The sequence below is a fragment of the Salmo trutta genome, chromosome 28 (genome assembly GCF_901001165.1).
Source record: "Salmo trutta chromosome 28, fSalTru1.1, whole genome shotgun sequence".
Lineage (NCBI taxonomy): Eukaryota > Metazoa > Chordata > Actinopteri > Salmoniformes > Salmonidae > Salmo > Salmo trutta.
Window position 1 is genome coordinate 43,261,127 of NC_042984.1, and position 17,268 is coordinate 43,278,394.

The 17,268-nt window shown below is 41.5% G+C and overlaps 1 pseudogene; it reads right to left on the reverse strand.

Moving 5' to 3' along the window:
* LOC115166392 (OTU domain-containing protein 5-A-like) overlaps positions 1-17,268 on the reverse strand; it is a 44,158-nt pseudogene that overhangs the window by 19,592 nt on the left and 7,298 nt on the right.

Genomic DNA, 17,268 nt, shown 5'->3' on the forward strand with positions numbered 1-17,268 from the left:
GTGATGACAACGCTAACAACAATGCCAGCTAACTGCTAATGTTATCAACGAATCAAATAATAATTTAACTAAACTTAAGCGGTCTGTCACTGAAATGACACTGCAATGTAAGGATGCGTCTGTGCCTCAGAGGCAATGCAGGCTGGAAAGCGTAACATGTCAATGCACTGAAAGCCAACAATTTAGGCAACAGTGCTTAGAGAGACAAAGGGGTCAACTGAGTCACACATAGGAAGTGAGCCACACCGTCGTTAACAGGGTCATTATCACCACCATCATGGGAAGAGAATAAAGGTGAACCTAATAACTCCAAAAGACACATAACACTTACGCTACCATTTGTCCTCAATCACTGGTAACCACCAAAAATATGTATTTTCTAATAATATAAAAACTACAAGGATATATTGCTCACTTAAGTGTTAGGTCCTACAGACAAAATGTAGGTACAAACCCCTGGTTTGAAAGCAGGAAGTCCAAGGCCTACTCCAATTGTGGCTTTGTTGGGGTTCACCACAGAGTTGTAGTGAATGTTGCGATGGTAGCTGACTCTGATTGGTTCATCATTATTTTGATGAATGCCATGGAATGTGTTGATTGGTTCTGGAAGAGGGGGGAAAAAAGAGTTAAGAGACTGTAAGTAACCATTTCACGTTAACCTCTCTGGGCTAGCGTTAGCGTCCCACTCTATTCAACAGCCAGTGGAATCGCGTGGAGCGAAATACAAAGACCTCAAAAATGCTAGAACTTCCATTATTCAAACATATGACTATTTTACACCATTTGTAAGATAAGCCTCTCGTTAATCCAACCACGTTGTCCGATTTCAAAAAGGCTTTACAGCGAAAGCAAAACATTAGATTGTCAGGAGAGTACCCAGCCAAAAATAATCACACAGCCATTTTCAAAGCAAGCATATATGTCACAAAAACCAAAACCACAGCTAACTGCAGCACTAACCTTTGATGATCTTCATCAGATGACACTCCTAGGACATTATGTTTTACAATACATGCATGTTTTGTTCTATCAAGTTCATATTTATATCAAAAAACTGCTTTTTACATTAGCATGTGATGTTCCGAACTAGCATACCCACCGAAAACCTCCGGTGAATTTACTAAATTACTCACGATAAACGTCAAAATACATAACAATTATTTTAAGAATTATAGATACAGAACTCCTTTATGCAAACGCTTTGTCAGATTTTAAAATAGCTTTTCGGCTATTTAGCTCCGCCATCACAAGCTAGCTAATTTGACACCCACCAAGTTTGAAGCAACCTAAACTCAGAATTACTATTAGAAAAAGTTGATTACCTTTGCTGTTCTTTGTCAGAATGCACTCCCAGGACTTCTACTTCAACAACAAATGTTGTTTTGGTTCCAAATAATCCATAGTTATATCCAAATAGCTCCGTTTTGTTCGTGCGTTCAGGTCACTATCCGAAGGGTAACGCGCGAGCGCATTTTGTGACAAAGAATTTCAAAATATTCCATTACCGTACTTAAAAGCATGTCAAATGCTGTTTAAAATCAATGTTTATGCAATTTTTCTCTTAAAATAGCGATAATATTCCAACCGGACAACGTTGTATTCATTCAAAGACTGAAAGAAAAAAATTGAGAAGATTCGTGAATGCCCATCTCAGTCTCACTGTCCCCAGGCAGGCCACTTACAAACTCTGCTGCTGTACTTTGCCCAGAGACAGCAGACACCCCATTCCACGTTCTGGCGGCTTTAGAGAGCCAATGGAAGCCTTAGAAAGTGTCACGTAACAGCACAGATGCTGTATTTTCGATAGAGATGCAACAGAAGGACAACAAATTGTCAGACAGGGCACTTCCTGTTTGGAATCTTCTCAGGTTTTGGCCTGCCATATGAGTACTGTTATATTCACAGACACCATTCAAACAGTTTTAGAAACTTTAGAGTGTTTTCTATCCAAATCTACTAATTATATGCATATTCTAGTTTCTGGGCAGAAGTAGTAACCAGATTTAAATCGGGTACATTTTTTATCCGGCCGTGAAAATACTGCCCCCTAGCCCAGACAGGTTAAGAAAATGATTGTAAAAACTGTCCTGACCAGTAAAGGCGTCATTTGTCATTGTAGTATGGTCAGGGCGTGGCAGGGGGTGTTGTTTTTGTGTGTTTTGGGGTTGGTTTATTTAGAGGGGATTTGTTCTAGTTTTCATTTTCTTTGTTAGTTTTCTATGTGTGGCCGAGTATGGTTTCCAATCAGAGGCAGGTGTCTTTCGTTGTCTCTGATTGGAAGTCATACTTTGGCAGCCCTTTTTCCTTTGGGTTTGTGGGTGGTTGTATTCTGTATAGCCGTGTGGCTTACGGAACTGTTTGGTCGTTTGTTTATTTTGTTTGAGTGTTCACTCTAAATAAAGAAAGAAGATGAGCACTATACATCGCTTATGACAGAGGAATTGAAAAATCATTTTGTTGAGGCAAAAGGAATGTCAAATAAGTCTGGCTGCACAACTTATTGGCAAACATACTGCAGATTGAGAAGTCATCTTACTAAACTGAATTAAAAGAAGAATTAACTACACTATGAAACAAAGACACATGGCATAAAGGGTGAAAGTAAAACATTTTGGAGCATCTTAAATGAAATGTTGGACAAAAGGCAAGCTCGACTCCATCATTCATTGAATCATATGGCTCATTCATCACAAAACCCACTGATATTGCCAAATACTTTAATGGTTTTTTTCATTGGCAAGATGAGCAAACTTAGGCATCACATGCCAGCAGAAACGCTGACACTACACATCCAAGTATAACTGATCAAATTATGAAAGACAAGCATTGTAATTTTGAATTCTGTAAGGTGTGCTAGTCGGGCCGGCGGGTGCGGGCAGCGAATGGTTGAAGAGTATGCATTTGGTTTTACTAGCATTTAAGAGCAGTTGGAGCCACGGAAGGAGAGTTGTATGGCATTGAAGCTCGTTTGGAGGTTAGTTAGCACAGTGCCCAAGGAAGGGCCAGATACCCCCATAGAGACTGCCAGAGGTCTGGACAACATGCCCTCCGATTTGACACACAGAACTCTGTCTGCAAAGTAGTTGGTGAACCAGGCGAGGCAGTCATTAGAGAAACCAAGGCTATTGAGTCTGCCGATAGGAATACGGTGATTGACAGAGTCGAAAGCCTTGGCCAGGTTGATGAAGACAGCTGCACAGTACTGTCTTTTATCGATGGCGGTTATGATATCGTTTAGTACCTTGAGCGTGGCTGAGGTGCACCAGTGACCGGCTCGGAAACCGGATTGCACAGCGGAGAAGGTACGGTGGGATTCGAAATGGTCAGTGATCTGTTTATTAACTTGGCTTTCGAAGACTTATGAGAGGCAGGGCAGGATAGATATAGGTCTATAGCAGTTTGGGTCTAGAGAGTCTCCCCCTTTGAAGAGTGGGATGACCACGGCAGCTTTCCAATCTTTAGGGATCTCGGACGACACGAAAGAGAGGTTGAACAGGCTGGTAATAGGGGTTGCAACAATGGGGGCGGATAGTTTTAGAAAGAGAGGGTCCAGATTGTCTAGCCCAGCTGATTTGTACGAGTCCAGGTTTTGCTGCTCTTTCAGAACATCTGCTATCTGGATTTGGGTGAAGGAGAAGCTGGGGAGGCTCGGGCGAGTAGCTGCGGATTGTAAACTGTCATGATCAAAGCATGTTGATAAAACAGTAGCTAAGATGTGGAGAAGTCTGTCCATATTAAAGCTCTGCTTTGCTTTTTTAACAACACTGTCAACAAGGCAGGTACTACAGGCTCTAGTTTTGTTGCACCTGGACTGCTGTTCAGTCGTGTGGTCAGGTTCCACAAAGAAGGAACTCAGAAAATTACAATTGGCTAAGAACAGGGCAGCACGGCTGTTCCTTAAATGTACATGGAGCGCTAACATGAATAATATGCATGTAAATCTCTCATGGCTCAAAGTGGAGGAGAGATTGACTTCATCATTACTTGCTTTTGTAAGAAGTGTTGACATGGTGAATGCACCGAACTGTCTGTTTAAACTACTAGCACACAGCTCGAACACCCATGCATACCCCACAAGACATGCCACATTAGGTCTCGTCACAATCCCCAAGTCATTAATAGACTAGGGGATGCGCGAAGTAACCCAGGGCCATAGCTACATGGAACTATATTCTTCATCAGGTAACTGATGCCAGCAGTAGAATTTGGATTTAAAAAACAGATAAAAATACACCTTATGAAACAGTGGAGAGACACACACAGGCACATATACACATGATTAGACACGCACTTTACACACACGTATTGTAAATATGTGGTGGTGGCCTGAGGAAACACACTGAACGTGTTGGGTAAGGTGTACTTTTTTAAACTATGTAAATGTCTTATGTTGCTGGAACCCAGGAAGAGTAGCTGGGTTGACATTCACAAGTTCGCTAGGCCAGACGGAATACCAGGGCGCATTGTCAAAGCATGCACAGCATGCACTAGCTGACAAGTGTCGTCACGGACATTTTCAATCTTTTCTTGTCCCAGTCTGTAATCCCAACTTGTTTCAAGCTGACCACCATTGTACTTGTTCCAAAGATCTCCAAGGTAACCTGCCTAAATGACACTCGCCCTGTAGCACTCACATCTGTAATCATGAGGTGCTTTGAAAGGCTGGTCATGACACAACAACACCATCATCCCAGGCGCCCTGGACCCACTCCATTTCGCATACCGGCCCAACAGATCCACAGATGACGCAATCTCAATTGTACTTTACACTGCCCTCTCCCACCTGGACTGAGGGGGAAACAACTATGTGAGAATGCTGTTCATAGACTACAGCTCAGTGTTCATCACCATAGTCCCCTCCAAGCTCATCACCAAGCAAGGGCACCCTGCAACTGAACACTACCCTCTGCAACTTGATCCTAGACTTCCTGATGGGCCGGCCCAGGTGGTGAGGCTGGGGGGGGGGGGGTGTTGTTGCCTACCCTCGTGCGGAGGTGTTGTTGCCTACCCTCACCACCTGGGGGCGGCCCGTCAGGAGCTCTTGGGAACAGGGACAATGGGGATCAAAAGGAATTTGGCTCATGTGAGTTTTGCATCGCTGGGCAACTCCCGGCTGGGTTTCCCTTTGTAATCTGTTATCGTCTGCCTCATGCAACGAGCATTGGACCCGGTGTAGTAGGATTCAACCTTCCTCCTATATTGGCCTTTAGCATGTTTGATGTCTCCTCAGAGGTTGTAGCGGGCTTTCTTGTCTGTCTCTTTCCTTATAAGCGGTAGCTCTAGTCTTTAGCCCAGCATGGATTTCAAATCAAATCATTTCATTTTTCACATTCGCCAAATACAACCGGTGTAGACCTTAATGTGTGCATCCTTATTAGTTACTGGGATAAGCAATTTCATAAATGTGTCAAGTGCAGCGTCTGGTTGCTCCTCATTACACACCACGGACCAACAAATATTATTTACATCAACAACATAGGAATGGAGACTGTGAAGGAACACAAACATTGGCACAGACACATGCACAAACACACACGATAACATAAGCACTATACATACCATGGATTTAGTACTGTACAGTCGTGGCCAAAAGTTGAGAATGACACAAATATACATTTCCACAAAGTTTGCTGCTTCAGTGTCTTTAGATATTTTTGTCAGATGTTACTATAGAATACTGAAGTATAATTACAACCATTTCACAAGTGTCAAAGGCTTTTATTGACAATTACATGAAGTTGATGCAAAGAGTCAATATTTGCAGTGTTGACCCTTCTTTTTCAAGACCTCTGCAATCCGCCCTGGCATGCTGTCAATTAACTTCTGGGCCACATCCTGACTGATGGCAGCCCATCCTTGCATAATCAATGCTTGGAGTTTGTCAGAATTTGTGGGTTTTTGTTTGTCCACCCGCCTCTTGAGGATTGACCACAAGTTGTCAATGGGATTAAGGTCTGGGGAGTTTCCTGGCCATGGACCCAAAATATCAATGTTTTGTTCCTAGAGCCACTTAGTTATCACTTTTGCCTTATGGCAAGGTGCTCCATCATGCTGGAAAAGGCATTGTTTGTCACCAAACTGTTCCTGGATGGTTGGGAGAAGTTGCTCTCGGAGGATGTGTTGGTACCATTCTTTATTCATGGCTGTGTTCTTAGGCAAAATTGTGAGTGAGCCCACTCCCTTGGCTGAGAAGCAACCCCACACATGAACGGTCTCAGGATGCTTTACTGTTGGCATGACACAGGACTGATGGTAGCGCTCACCATGTCTTCTCCAGACAAGCTTTTCCGGATGCCCCAAACAATCGGAAAGGAGATTCATCAGAGAAAATGACTCTACCCCAGTCCTCAGCAGTCCAATCCCTCTACCTATTGCAGAATGTCAGTCTGTCCCTGATGTTTTTCCTGGAGAGAAGTGGCTTCTTTGCTGCCCTTCTTGATACCAGGCCATCCTCCAAAAGTCTTCGCCTCACTGTGCGTGCAGATGCACTCACACCTGCCTGCTGCCACTCCTGAGCAAGCTCTGTACTGGTGGTGACCCGATCCCGCAGCTGAATCAACTTTAGGAGAGGGTCCTGGCGCTTGCTGGACTTTCTTGGGCGCCCTGAAGCCTTCTACACAACAATTGAACCGCTCTCCTTGAAGTTGTTGATGATCCGATAAATGGTTGATTTAGGTGCAATCTTACTGGCAGCAATATCCTTGCCTGTGAAGCCCTTTTTGTGCAAAGCAATGATGACGGCACGTGTTTCCTTGCAGGTAACCATGGTTGACAGAGGAAGAACAATGATTCCAAGCACCACCCTCCTTTTGAAGCTTCCAGTGTGTTATTTGAACTCAATCAGCATGACAGAGCGATCTCCAGCCTTGTCCTCGTCAACACTCACACCTGTGTTAATGAGAGAATCACTGACATGATGTCAGCTGGTCCTTTTGTGGCAGGGCTGAAATGCAGTGGAAATGTTTTTTTGGGGGGATTCAGTTCATTTGCATGTCAAAGAGGGACTTTGCAATTAATTGCAATTCATCTGATCACTCTTCATAACATTCTGGAGTAAATGCAAATTGCCATCATACAAACTGTTGTGAAATCTGTGAATGCATTGTAATGTTTTAAAATTATATAAACTGCCTTAATTTTGCTGGACCCCAGGAAGAGTAGCTGCTGCTTTGGCAGTAGCTAATGGGGATCCATACTAAATACAAAATAAGAATCACTACAGAACTTATTGTATGACCTCACACTATATTAGGCCTATCCTTTGGAACTGTGGTTTTCCTAGATATGGTTACTATATTGTGATCACTACATCCGATGGATTTGGATACTGTTTTAAAGCAAATTTCTGCAGCATGGGTAAAGATGTGATCGATACATGTTGATTTTTTAATTCCTGTGCTGTTTGTAACTACCCTGGTAGGTTGACTGATAACCTGAACCAGGTTGTATTCACAAGTTACAGTTTGAAGCATCCTCTTGAGTGAAGAATTGAGATTCGTTGGCTAAGCATAGCCACCCCATTCCTGTAGTCCTTTGCTAGCAAACAATTTCTCCATTGATTGTAGATTAGATAGATTGTAATTAGTAGATTGTCAATATTTTCCCGGACAGGAGCGTAATAAACACAGCTTCTACAGCGCTGGAAATGTTCATTAGCTATTCCAGGCGAAGCGGACTCCATTGCAACCTAGCTAGCTAGCTGTGTCTTAGCTGCTGTACTCTGTGTCTGTACTATGTGAGTGTGGCCACAAGCCTATTGACCAACCTAAACGGAGAGGAAGCGTGAACTACATCACTGAGAGGAAAAAAAGTGTACTACATCTTAGAGGGAAAAAAGTATACCAGGTCACTGGCTAAAATCAAAGTGATTAAGAACCATCTCCATTAGGTACTGCAGATATTTATAAATATTGCAAATCAATCACAGGTGTTACTTGACAAGCTACTGTCAGACCTTTACTTAATTTTCTTTCTTTCAGACCATGATATATTTTCAGATTGTGGTTCTGTTTTTGTTATTTTGCTTCTTGGCTCTAAGAGCAGCGTTTGTGGAGCTTGATGAAGAACTTAAAGAACACTAAGAATCATCACTAAGAGATGGCGCCAACAGACATGGCAGCTCTGCTTCTTGCTCCTAACAAGCATTGTGATACACTCGCAATAACACCTGCTAAATATGTGTATGTGACCAATAAAATTTGATTTGGTTTACATACAATATGGAGTTCCCTAGGATTCAGTCCTGGGGACATTATTTTTCTCACTATACCCCCTAGTCAGACCAGACACTCATACCCCCTTGACTTGATTTACACCGAGCAGACAGGCAGGCAGCTTAGAGAGCACATGGCAGGGTGACAGAGCAGACAGGCACTTTCTGAAACATGGAGAGAGAGACAGGAATTCCCAAGGAGAGTTTGAGAGAGGGGCTGACTGGCAGGATGGTGCGTGTGTATGTCTGTACTGTAGTGAGTGTGTGTGTGTGTGTGTCAGGACCATGCCAGACAGGGGTAAGTCTATTCATCTGTTTGTCCATGGACAATGAGAGTGTGTGGTATAATTCATTAGTGCTGGTCTGTAGCAGGGGCTATCCCAGTGTGCGTCTCAAATTGTACCCTATTCCCCATATAGTGCACTACTTTGGACCAGGGCCCATAGTAGCTGTCATGGTAGCCTGGCTCTCAGAGGCTGTTTTTTTGTCATTTCCTTTCAATATTTGTCCAATTAAGACCTAGACAACCAGGTAACAAGTGTTTGACACACCCTTCAGACACTCCGCTCGACACACACCCCTTAGACACACACCCGTCAGACATTCCGTTTGACACAAACCCCGTAAAGACTCTAGTATCTGTTTAGAAAGCAGAGACAGATGACCCAATACACTGTATAGAGAGGAGTTTAGCCTTAAAATGACACAGTATATAATATAATAACCAACCATGGCCCACGCTACTTCAAATAGACCACTAAAATACGAATGAGTAGAAGGACACTCGGACACTAGAGGTCGACCGATTATGCTTTTTCAACGCCGATACCGATTACTGTCGGACCAAGAAAGCCGCTAACGATTATTGGCGGACCAAAAACCCCGATACCGATTAAATTGGCCGATTTTTTTTGCTTATTGATTTATTTGTAATAATGACAATTACAACAACTGAATGAACACTTATTTTAACTTAATATATTACATCAATAAAATCAATTTAGCATCAAATAAATAATGAAACATGTTAAATTTGGTTTAAATAATGCAAAAACAAAGCGTTGGAGAAGAAAGTAAAAGTGCAATATGTGCCATGTAAAAAAGCTAATGTTTAAGTTCCTTGCTCAGAACATGAGAACATATGAAAGCTGGTGGTTCCTTTTAACATGAGTCTTCAAAATTCCCAGGTAAGAAGTTTTAGGTTGTAGTTATTATAGGAATTATAGGACTATTTCTCTCTATACCATTTGTATTTGATATACCTTTGACTGTATGATGTTCTTATAGGCACTTTAGTATTGCAAGTGTAACAGTATAGCTTCCGTCCCTATCCTCGCTCCTACCTGGGCTCGAACCAGGAACACATCGACAACAGCCACCCGTATGAGTATTTGTAGACGAAAGTGCGTAATTGGCGTACATAAATAGACAAGATATTCTCCAAGATAGAGTTTCTTAAACAAATGTGCAGATGGAGCCAGGTAATTATAGGAGGTTGCTAGTCTTTAAATGTATTTTGTATGATGAGTAATTTGTGTTGGTAGGAGGCATATGTACTGGCCCAGACCATATTACAGTAAATGAGATGTGGATAAATTAAACTGTAGTTAGGAAGCAAGCCTGATGAACCAAACCAATAATCTTTCTGATGATACCAACCGATTTCATCACTTTGCTGTAGTACTAAGATGGCGCCGACAGAGGGCTTCCTCGCTTCTAGTCCTTAGGAAATTTAGCAGTATTTAAAAAAAAAAATTATTTATTATTTCTTACATTGTTATCCCAGAAAATCTTAAGTGTTGTTACATACAGCCGGGAAGAACTATTGGATATCAGAGCGACGTCAACTTCCCAGCAGTACGACCAGGAATACGACTTTCCCAAAGCGGATCCTTTGTCCGAACCACCCAGGGCATTTTAACTGATTCCAGAGGCTGACCCAAAACGCCACCGCCGGAGAAAAGGTAGACGAAGCAGTCTTCTGGGCTGACTTCGGAGGAGCGCAAACCACCCACCGCTTCCAAGTATATTATTCACTAATTTCCAGTCTCTAGATAACAAGGTAGATGAAATTAGGGCAAGGGTTGCTTCCCAGAGAGACACCAGGGATTGTAACATACTCTGTTTCACAGAAACATGGCTCTCTCGGGATATGCTGTCGGAGTCAGTACAGCCACTTGGATACTTTGTGTGTCGCACCGACAGGAATAAACATCTCTCCAGAAAGAAGAAGGGCGGGCGTATGTATGTTTCATGATTAACGACTCATGGTGTAATTGTAACATTCAGGAACTCAAGTCCTTTTGTTCACCTGACCTAGAATTCCTCACAATCAAATGCCGACCATATTATCTGTCACAAACATTAATGTGATGACGGCAATTTTATCAAATCAATTAACTGTTTTATTATTACGTGATTAAATTAATCATGTAACAATTAACTCATTAGTAACTTGGGGCACCATGGAAAAAGTTTGTTTAATGAGTTACCTTTTCCCGAATTAACTTAAGAATATAGTTATCATACCAGTCATGCATTAATCATTATTACCTCATATCAGTCTTATTCAGAGCGTCGCAAAATTATTGGATATCTGCACGAACCCTAGTCTAAATGATGACTCAGCTTACACAAATTGTCTTAGTAAATAAATAACTAAGTAACTAAATAATCACACAGAAATGCATAAAACACACAGTATAGGTTGAATTGATTAACAAAATGCAATGAGGTTAGTGCTGCATTTAGCTGTGGTTTTGGTTTTTGTGACACATATGCTTGCTTTGAAAATGGCTGTGTGATTATTTTTGGCAGGGTAGTCTCCTGACATAATCTAATGTTTTGCTTTCGCTGTAAAGCCTTTTTGAAATCGGACAATGTGGTTAGATTAACGAGAGTCTGTTTTTAAAATGATGTAAAATAGTCATATGTTTGAGAAATTGAAGTTATAGCATTATTTAGGTATTTGTATTTCGCGCCACGCGATTCCACAGGCTGTTGACTAGGATGGGACGCAAGCATCCCACCTAGCCCATAGAAGTTAATAATGGTTACATATTTTGCATTACTCATCTCATATGTATTCTGTCCTATTCTACTGTATCTTAGTCTATGCCACTCTGACATTGCTCATCCAAATATTTATATATTCTTAATTCCATTCCTTTACTTTAGATTGTGTGTATTGTTAGATATTACTTGTTAGATATTATGGCACTGTTGGAGCTAGAAATACAAGCATTTTGCTACACCCGCAATAACATCTGCTAAACACGTGTATGTGACAAATAAAATGTGATTTGATTTATTCAAAGAATTTGTAAACATTTTAAAAGTGTGGCAGAGGAACTGGACACTCCTGTGGGCTTTTTAATAAGTTTGTTGTAATCACCCAATAGAAGAAAAAAAACAATCTTAATTATTAATCAAATCCCAGGTTGATGCAAGGATAAATTAAATTACCAATGTTAGAATCGGGTGGCCGATGGATGCATCCAATTACCACTTTTTTACCACCCCAAAAAAATTGCAGGAGGGAATTTCTATGAAAAGAGATTCAACATCAATTTTATCAGATGTACATTACATTACCAAAAGTATGTGGACACCTGCTCGTCTAACATCTCATTCCAAAATCATGGCAATAATATGGAGTTGGTCCCCCCTTTGCTGCTATAACATCCTCCACTCCTCTGGGAAGGCTTCCAACTAGATGTTCCATTCAGCCACAAGAACATTAGTGAGGTCTGGAATTGATGTTGGGCGATTAAGTCAGCATTCCAATTCATCCCAAAGGTGTTTGATGGGGTTGAGCTCAGGGCTCAGTGCAGGCCAGTCTAGTTCTTGCACACCAATCTCGACCAACCATTTCTGTATGGACCTCACTTTGTGCAAGGGGGCATTGTCATGTTGAAACTGTTGCCATAAAGTTGGAAGCGCAGAATCGTCTAGAATGCCATTGTACGCTGTAGTGTTAAGATTTCCCTTCACTGCAACTAAGGGGCCTAGAACGAACCATGAAACAAACACCATCATTCCTCCACCAAACATTACAGTTGGCACTATGCATTGGGGCAGGCAGCGTTCTCCTGGCAGCCACCAAACCCATTCGTCCGTCGGACTGCAAGATGGTGAAGCGTGATTCATCACTCCAGAAAACGCATTTCCACTGCACCAGAGTCCAATGGCGGCGAGCTTTCACCACTCCAGCTGATGCTTGCCATCGTGCATGGTGATCTTAGGCTTGTGTGCGGCTACAAGGACATGGAAACCCATTTCATGAAGCTCCCGACGAACAGTTCTTGTGCTGACGTTGCTTCCAGAGGCAGTTTGGAACTCGGTAGTGAGTGTTGCAAACAAGGACAGACAATTTTTACGCACTACACGCTTCAGCGGTCCCGTTGTGTGGCCTTGTGTGGCCTTGTGTGGCCTACCACCTCGCGGCTGAGCCGTGGTACTCCTAGCAGTTCAACTTCACAATAACAGCACTTACAGTTGACCGAGGTCTAACAGGCCAGAGAGTTAACGAACCGACTTGTTGGAAAGGTGGCATCCCATGACGGTGCCACGTTAAGTCACTGAGCTCTTCAGTAAGGCCATTCTACTGCCAATGTTTGTCTATGGAGATTGCATGTCTGTGTGCTCTATTTTGTATACCTCTCAGCAATGGGTGTGGCTGAAATAGCAGAATCCACTCATTTGAAGGGGTGTCCACATACTTTTGTATATATAGTGTAAGTGCAAGGTCCTCTTTTACAAAGAACTGAAAACGTTTATGAACAAATATGGACACGCCTCCACTCACTGATATTCTACTGTGGTGAACAAGGAGACATGTCATAAAGCATGGTTGTCTCTTCAGTCAACCATCTTTCTGAAAGGGAAACAATGGAAAACATGATTGAAAGAAGGCAGATAATGAACATGATTTTTTAGGAAGAAGGTTCAAAGGAAAGGTAGAAAATAAGCTCGTCTTGGAATTAGAGGAACTGCTTGCTACAGGTTGTTAAATTGCTAACCATTATAGTAATCACAAGTGATCGACAAATCTCACTTAAAATGTCAGATAATCATTAATTTGATCCAGATTCAAATTAACAGCAGCTGTCTAGGCCACTTACTTTTTTTCAATCTTTACTTGAGTAAAGCCAGTGTGGCTATTATGCATGTAGATGACTCAACACTATACACGTCAGCTACTACAGCGAGAGAAGTCACAGAAACACTTAACAAAAAGCTGCAGTTAGTTTCGGAATGGGTGGCAAGGAATAAATTATTCCTAAATATTTCAAAAACATAGATCGGCTGATCGTCCTCTAGTGGGAAAATAATAGCCCAAAATGCACAATTCAAGAGGAGAATAATTATTCTGTCAAGGAATTTTCAATATTTTTTTTAAACAGAGACAAAAGGCATGTGACACAATGCGAAAATTGCAGGAAATGAAGAAATTGATTCAAATTGTGGAAGTGAATGCTGGAATTAAACAACGAACTATGTTAATTAGCAAAAGCTGTGTGCATTAAGAAAATAGGCGCTTGTCTCAAATAGAAGCCTGTCTCTAATAAGAGCCTGTTGTGTTTTATGGTATATAAATATGTATATAAATATGTAAATTGTTGTTTATTGATGCATTTGTATTTATTATGGATCCCCATTAGCTGCTGCCAAGGCAGAAGATACTCTTCCTGGGGTCCAGCAAAATTAAAGCTTTTTATACAATTTTAAAAACATTACAATACATTCACAGATTTGCCCTCAGGCAACTCCCCCACTACCACATATCTACAGTGCTAAATTCATGTGTATGTGTGTGTATAATGCGTATGTTATTGTGTGTGTGTGTGTGTGTGTGTGTGTGTATGTGTGTGTGCGCATCTGTGTGGGCGCTGCATCACAGTCCCCGCTGATCCATCATTTGTTTTTTTAAATATAATTTTTCTGCTTGCATCAGTTACTTGATGTGGAATAGAGTTCCATATAGTCATGGCTCTGTGTAGTACTGTGCGCCTCCCATAGTCTGTTCTGGACTTGGGGACTGTGAAGAGACCTCGTGGGGTATATGCAGGACTCATCTGCAAAAGAGACCATGGTCTCAGCATGAATCCATGCTTGAATAACAATTCAATTAAAATGGATTCCTCCATCAGGTAACAAAACATTTAGTGAAATGTTTTCCCATTGAGTGAGAAGGAAGTAGCCACGTATTTTATGAGCACATGGCTGAAAGGGAAGTGGTAGGGTCATTTCAGGCCTGCTCTTCTTAAACTCCATTCTTGTTGGACTATCCCAATTGTTTGGGAATGGACTGATTTCACAATGGAAGTACTGGGACTGTGAAGGGAAATGTTCCTTGTGGGAAGTCATACATTTAGGTCAATATGAATGTGGTTTCCATCCGCGCCTAAGGGGCAAAACCAAGCTATGATATGAGGAGCCATTCACAGCCTGTTCTCACACCTGCAGATTAGCCATGACCGGCCCCTCTCAATCAACAGAACACATTTTTTCACAATGCCTAAAACAAATGCACCAAAATTCCACAACAGAATTCACTATGAATTGCCATGGTAAAGTAGCGTCATAAACTGAAATGACTAAACATTACCTTGACACGTTCAATGTCTGGAAGACAAAATGTACACTAATGACACTAATGTGAAGAATTTGTACATCATATTCAAGCTTCTCCATGAAATCCATTATTGAGAACTACCATCAAAATTATTTCAGCATTTCACTGGAGCATTTCAAAGCAAGGTGATCAGCACATCTTTGCTGCAGGTTTTGTGTTGATGGACTGGATGAGTTTATAGACAAGGCCTGGGTCTATTGGAGATGAAATGAGAAGAATGTCTACTTACCAACAGCTCTGAAGAGACATGCTCCATCCTCTTTCATTTTTTTATGACGAATCCTTTCTTTTCCCCAAGCGCTTTCTCAAACCAGTGCTCCTGCTAAGAGAAACAGAAAACCTGTCATTTAATGCAGTGGGTTATACAGGCAGGCCTAGCCTATAGGAGGTAACAATACATTACTGTCTCAAGTGAGCCACGACCTTCCAAGAGCTGAATTAGGCTACTTAAATTTTGTTAGTTTTAGCTACACATTTGTTTACAAAGTCTCCAATGAAAGTTTCCGTGCCCATTCAAGCGCTCCCGAGTGGCGCAGCGTTCTAAGGCACTGCATCTCAGTGCAAGAGGCGTCACTACAGTCCATGGTTCGAATCCAGGCTGTATCACATCTGGCTGAGATTGGGAGTCCCATAGGGCGGCACACCATTGGCCCAGCGTCGTCTGGGTTTGGCCGGGGTAGGCCGTTATTGTAAATAAGAATGTTCTTAACTGACTTGCCTAGTTAAATAAAATTAAAATATATTTTTTTAATTAAAATAAAAAGCGAGTGCCAGCAAAGTGTGAGCTTGTAGCGAACATCCTCCAAGCCATCTACACCCTCTAGAGAAGTAACACACGAAAACAGGGATCATCAGCTAGATTTAGCCGGGGGCTGATTTGTTCTTGAACAGATGGGGGCCAGAACATATTTACAAATAATTATTTCACTGCAAATTGACTGCAAGACACCCAAACAGATATACTGCTGTATTTGACTAAAACATAAATGTCAAACCTTCCATACATTTGCATAGGATCACATACAATGCATTCGGAAAGTATTCAGACACCTTGACTTTTTCCACATTGTTACATTACAGCTTATTCTAAAATAGATTACATACACTAAGTTGACTGTGCCTTTAAACAGCTTGAAAAATTACAGAAAATGATGTCATGGTTTTAGAAGCTTCTGATAGGCTAATTGACATCATTTGAGTCAATTGGAGGTGTACCTGTGGATGTATTTCAAGGCCTACCTTCAAACTCAGTGCCTCTTTGCTTGACATCATAAGGAAAATCAAAAGAAATCAGCAAATACCTCAGAAAAAAAATTGGAGACCTCCACAAATCTGGTTCATCCTTCGGAGCAATTTCCAAATGCCTGAAGGTACCACGTTCATCTGTACAAACAATAGTATGTAAGTATAAACACCATGGGAGCACGCAGCCATCATACCGCTCAGGAAGGAGATGCGTTCTGTCTCCTAGAAATGAACGTACTTTGGTGCGAAAAGTGCAAATCAATCCCAGAACAGCAGCAAAGGACCTTGCGAAGATGCTGAAGGAAACGGGTACAAAAGTATCTGTATCCACAGTAAAACAAGTTCTATATCGACATAACCTGAAAGGCTGCTCAGCAAGGAAGAAGCCACTGCTCCAAAACCGCCATAAAAAAAAGCCAACTGTGAAGCACAGGGGTGGCAGCATCATATTGTGGGGGTGCTTTGCTGCAGGAGGGACTGGTGCACTTCACAAAATAGATGGCGTCATGAGAAAAGAAGATTATGTAGATATATTGAAGCAACATTTCAAGACATCAGGAAGTTAAAGCTTGGTCGTAAATGTGTCTTCCAAATGAACAATAACCTCAAGCATACTTCCAAAGTTGTGGCAAAATGGCTTAAGGACAACAAAGTCAAGGTATTGGAGTGGCAATCACAAAGCCCTGACCTTAATCCTATAGAACATTTGTGGGCAGAACTGAAAAAGTGTGTGCAAGCAAGGAGGCCTAGAAACCTGACTCAGTTACACCAGCTCTGTCAGGAGGAATGAGCCAAATATCACCCAACTTATTGTGGGAAGCTTGTGGAAGGCTACCTGAAACGTTTGACCCAAGTTAAACAATTTAAAGGGAATGCTACCAAATACTAATTGAGTGTATGTATACTTCTGACCCACTGGGAATGTGATGAAAGAAATAAAAGCTGAAATAAATCACTCTACTATTATTCTGACATTTCACATTCTTAAAATAAAGTGGTGATCCTAACTGACCTAAAACAAGGAATATTTACTAGGATTAAATGTCAGAATGTCAGTTTAAATGTACTTGGCTAAGGTGTATGTAAACTTCCGACTTCAACTGTGCGTGTGTGTGTAAATATAAATAATATTTTTTTTATTTTTTTTTAATGGCCGATTAATCGTTAGCAGCTT